Consider the following 6,000-nt stretch of genomic DNA (forward strand, 5'->3'; position numbering starts at 1 on the left):
TCAAGGTCAATCACAGCTAATAACAAAAAAAGACAATGAATGAACCAGTTACATTCAGTAAAAATGGTTGCTTATTCCAGTGAAATTCACTGGTATAAACCATCATAATGTGTTAAAAAAAATGTAAAAGAAAAGAAAAAAAATCCATACTGTCACCAGCCAGTGTCCCTGAACAACGCCACACCCGTTATGTATATTATTTTTTTTTTTTCCTTTATTTTCCAAAAAATTGGCACAACAAGAATTACATTTCTAAAGAAAAAAAACAAGTCAAATCCCAGTTGAAATTGCTTTTTAAAAAAATAAAGAAAAAAAAACAGCATGCCCCCCCCCCCCAGTTCATGCTAAAAAAAAAAAGTTGTGGGGTCCCCCCCCCAGAATCTATACCAGACCCTTATCCAAGCATGCAGTCCGGCTGGTCAGGAAAGGGGAGTGGACAAGGGAGTAACATCACGTGACATCAGAAGAGGGCGTGTCACCGGGTGACATAGCCAGGTTGCCCCGCCCTTTGCCTATATAAGAACTGTCAACATGCAGAGTGGGCAGACAGAGGGACGCCTTCCAAGAGGTGAGAGCATTTTTATTGTTTTTATTTTTTGGGTCCGGCAGGCTCAAACGATCAGTAAAGTAACAAGGTTCCCTTTTTCTATTAGCAGGTTATAGGGACCAATCGATCAGTCAATGGCTGAGAGACTCTTGGGGAGCATAAGTCCTGAGTATCGAGGTACCTTCTCATTCAGCCATTTCAACTGCTGGTCATACAGTGTGATGGGGAACCTTGTTACTTTCCTGATCATTTGAGCCTTTGCCACATGCCTCAAATCATGACCAGCAGAATGTGCTCTCACCTGTATCTTTCTTAAAGGGGAATGGTCGTATTTACGTTAAATTCACTACTATGTTACATTTTTCTGAAATCTACCAATCCCTGAAGCTAACATCTTATTTATTGGGTTTTCCACTGTCTTTAGCGATGCAATCTGGCTAACTGTCTCTGTAATTAGAGACTGAAATTACTCAGAGGAGCAAATCACCCGATTGATATCGTAGAGATAGAAAGTGGACAAATCTACTCATTCATTAAAGTATGTGCCAATGGGCCCTGTATGTGCTATTTTAATAATAACAACGTTGTTATTGTGGTGTTAGGTGGTGGTTTGCAACAATATATTTGTTTTTGTTAACTAAATTCTGAGCCCAATAAACATAATATCTTTAGTAAGCAAACTGTCTGGGGTCTCTCTATACTGTCTTTTTGCAAATTCTTTCCCATACCCCCTACTATCTTGTGGATATTACTTTTTGACACTTTATTGTGAATTGGTAGGAGTACGATCTACCCGATACCCATTCACATAGGGGGAGGGATGGGGTCTGGGGGCTCCCTTGTTAAAGAGGGCTTCCAGATTCCAATGAGCCCCCTGCCTGCAGACCTATGGGGACAAGGTTCTTTTGGGTGCAGGAACAGAGCCTGTCCTGCCCCCAAGCACCCACCCCCCATGTTGAGTGTATGTCACCTGGTAGGGTTGGGGGGTGCGCTCATTCGCCTCCTCCCTTTCGTGACCTGTCGGGCTGCATGCTTGGATAAGGGTCTGATACTGATTTTGGGGGGGACCCCACGCCATTTTTAAAACATTTTGGCATAGAGTTCCCCTTAAAATCTATACCACATCCAAAGGGCCTGGTATGGATTTTGGGGGCCCCCACACCATTTTTCAATTAATTTTGTCATAGGGTTCCCCTAAAATCAATACCAGACTCAAAGGGTAACCCCGCACTGTTTTTTTCCCCCGATTTTTTTAAAATTGACATTCTTTATTTTTTATTAATTTTCTTTTTAACTTCAGCTCTCAGCGGGGAAGCCTTAACAACCTATCGACTGTGCGCTCGGTGGGCAAACATCCCGCTTAGTGCCCAGAAAGTTTGGGTGTTAGGCGAGTACCTGAATGGGCAATATTCAGGCCAAGCCTATGCTCAGCCCAAACCATTTGCCCATCCCTAGTGGTGTCTGAGCATTGTAAACCCTCAAAGTTACTCTTGCTGGGTGCAGGGGGCCTTCTGTTAAAAATTTGAAAAAAAAAATTGAAATTACATGCACCTGTCAAACAGGTGCAAAAAAATTGTTCCTTGGGTGTTGGTGGTGCCTGAACACTGTAACTTCTCACAGTAATTCTTGCTGGGCGCAGAAATGGGCCCTGCTGTTAAAAAATTTAAATAACAATTTAAATGACATGCACCTGTCAAACAGGTGCAGAATAATTGGGCCTTGGGTGTTGACGGTACCTGAGCACTGAAACCCTTCACAGTTAATCTTGCTGGGCGCAGGAATGGGCCCTGCTGTTAAAAATGTACAAAATAAAATGTAATTATTTGCACCTGTCAAACAGGTACGGAAAATTTTGGCTTTTGGTGTTGATGGTGCCGTAAAACAAAAAACATTGTTGGAAGCTAGCATAATCAAGATTCAGGAATAGGATAGGCAACATAGGCAGTCTTCAAGGGATCCCAGATCCCTAGCAAATTCAATCACTTACATCTGCATCAGGGGCTTGATAGCTGCTGTTGATCCAGGACTGATTCATTTTGATAAATGTCAGCCGGTCAATCGATTCTGTGGACAGGCACACTCTTTTATCCATCACAAAACCTCCAACAGCACTGAATGTCCGTTCAGAAAGCATGCTGGATGCAGGACAGGCCAGTAGCTCGATTGCATATTGAGCAAGTTCTGGCCAGTGGTCCATCCTCAATTCCCAGTAACCCAGTGGATGCTCAGTTGGAAAGGTCTCCAAGTCTGCTCTTGCCCCTAGATAATCCTGCACCATATGATGCAGACGCTACCGATGGTTGCTTACACATAACAACCCTGGGGGGTGAGAAGTAAAAATTGTTAAAAGACATTGGCCAGCCGGCCACCTTCTCCCCCCCCCCACTCTTCCTTCGACCGAATGAAGCCTCAAAAACACGTTGTCCATGAAAATGTTAACCTACCAGTGTCTGGAAAGGTGTTACACATGTAGAACCCTCCTAGGTAGGTGCTAGTGAGAGAGTATAGTTTTTGGCTCTGTCTGCCTATCAGAGGAGCAGCAGGAAAATCTATATTGCTTTCTGTCTAGCAGAGAGGAGAATCTGTGAGTGAGGTCTGCTAAGTGTGCTCAGTATGTGATTCATTGGGTCTAGAGAGTGTTTCACGCTGGTCCAATAGGGAGACATGTTGGACAGTGGGAGAAAACCTGACCAATGGATACATAGGCTTTGATACAGCCCTGGTGATTAGTAGAGACAGGCTGTCTCGGTGCATTCTGGGATACTGTATAAAAGCCAGGAGCACATGTGCTGTGGGTTCTTTGGCTAGTGAATCCTGGAGGGAGGTTGGCGGCTGCCTCCTCCTCTGTAGCAGGATAGTCAGTGGATGGGTGTCAGTGATCAAGAAAGAGGATACTAGGAGATTGTCCTGAAGATAACATTAGTTTATCAAGTCATCTGGAGAGAGACTTAATCCTAAATCCACCTAAGTGGCAAGGTGGCTCAACAGACTGGCTGTATCTACAGATAGATGTCCTCCAAACTTTGTGCATAGTTAATCTGGAGTATCCCACTATTCCCTTCTCCCATCCCTAATTTACAAATAAAACACAAGACAACTACATACCCCTGGACTAATTATTGACTGAGCCCAGAAGTAAAGTGATAAATAGTGTTGAGCGAACACGGACTGTATTATTCGTGTTCGTACCGAATAATTGGATTTTTTTTACCCGAACACGGACACGGACACTTTACTGTATGTTCGGGTAAAAATCCGTGTTCGGTCGTTTTATTTCCGGGTTTTGCATGCTTTGGCGCTCTTTTCATGGCGGGCTTTCAACAGCCAATCAACAATCGTTTAACTGGTGTGCCTTAAGCCATCCCAGCCATGCCTGCAAATGTCTTAGTAGCTGTGATTGGCCGTCTGAAGCATGTGACCAAGTCTTTATAAGTTCGAGGCAGCCGCCGCAGCAGCGTCATTCTGCTGCTTAGCTAAGGGACAGAGCACACATCAATGTGCTGGCTGCTGATTAGGGAAAGATAGGCAGGAAAAAACCATTTGTGTCCGGATAGAATTGAGGGACAGGTCGGAGTGTTTAGGCAGGGCGAGTTGTAGGCATTTTAGGGATAGAGTCTGCTGAATTATAGGGTCAGTGTCTTCTACAAACTACAATCGATATTGCTGTGTGGGGGGTGGGGTGAATCTGCACTCAATCCTGATCTACGATCTCTTCTCAATCCTGTTAGGGACAGAGTCTGCTGAATTTTAGGGAAACTGTGTTCTACAAACTACAATCGATATTGCTGTGTGGTGTGGGATTGGAGATAGGCAGGTGTCAGTGATCCACATCCATTTTTCTGTGTGTGAGCTGCAGTGAACACAATCTTTTTGGGCTGCAGTGAACACAATCTTTTTGGGCTGCAGTGAACACAATCTTTTTGGGCTGCAGTGAACACAATCTTTTTGGGGTGCAGTGAACAAAATCTTTTTGGGGTGCAGTGAACACAATCCTTTTTGGTGTGCAGTGAACACAATCTTTGTGGGGTGCAGTGAACAAAATCCTTTGTGGGGTGCAGTGAACACAATCTTTTTGGGGTGCAGTGAACAAAATCCTTTTTGGGGTGCAGTGAACAACATCCTTTTTGGGGTGCAGTGAACACAATCTTTTTGGGGTGCAGTGAACAAAATCCTTTGTGGGGTGCAGTGAACACAATCTTTTTGGGGTGCAGTGAACACAATCTTTTTGGGGTGGAGTGAACAACATCCTTTTTGGGGTGCAGTGAACAAAATCCTTTTTGGGGTGCAGTGAACAAAATCATTTTTGGGGTGCAGTGAACACAATCTTTTTGGGGTGCAGTGAACACAATCTTTGTGGGGTGCAGTGAACACAATCTTTTTGGGGTGGAGTGAACAACATCCTTTTTGGGGTGCAGTGAACAACATCCTTTTTGGGGTGCAGTGAACACAATCTTTTTGGGGTGCAGTGAACACAATCTTTGTGGGGTACAGTGAACAGAATCTTTGTGGGGTGCAGTGAACACAATCTTTGGGGGGTACAGTGAACACAATCTTTTTGGGGTGCAGTGAACACAATCTTTGTGGGGTGCAGTGAACACAATCTTTTTGGGGTGGAGTGAACAAAATCATTTTTGGGGTGCAGTGAACAACATCCTTTTTGGGGTGCAGTGATCAAAATCCTTTTTGGGGTGCAGTGAACACAATCTTTTTGGGGTGCAGTGAACAAAATCCTTTGTGGGGTGCAGTGAACAGAATCTTTGTGGGGTGCAGTGAACACAATCTTTGGGGGGGTACAGTGAACACAATCTTTTTGGGGTGCAGTGAACACAATCTTTGTGGGGTACAGTGAACAGAATCTTTGTGGGGTGCAGTGAACACAATCTTTGGGGGGTACAGTGAACACAATCTTTTTGGGGTGCAGTGAACACAATCTTTGGGGGGTACAGTGAACACAATCTTTTTGGGGTGCAGTGAACACAATCTTTGTGGGGTGCAGTGAACACAATCTTTGGGGGGGTACAGTGAACACAATCTTTTTGGGGTGCAGTGAACAACATCCTTTTAGGGTGCAGTGAACACAATCTTTGTGGGGTGCAGTGAACAACATCCTTTTAGGGTGCAGTGAACACAATCTTTGTGGGGTACAGTGAACAGAATCTTTGTGGGGTGCAGTGAACACAATCTTTGGGGGGTACAGTGAACACAATCTTTGTGAGGTGCAGTGAACACAATCTTTGTGGGGTGCAGTGAACACAATCATTGTGGGGTGCAGTGAACTCAATCTTTGTGGGGTACAGTGAACACAATCTCATACTTCTGAAGATTTGAGGGTGCTGCCTGTTCCATACTCCCCCTACTCCTCATCTAGCCTTTTAGGGGTACAAACAATAGTAATTGGGGCCTAGTGTGGTTGTGTACGTGTGATATACATACACTTTTTTTGGATCATATTT

Source organism: Pelophylax lessonae (assembly GCF_965119305.1).
Source record: "Pelophylax lessonae genome assembly, chromosome: 1".
Lineage (NCBI taxonomy): Eukaryota > Metazoa > Chordata > Amphibia > Anura > Ranidae > Pelophylax > Pelophylax lessonae.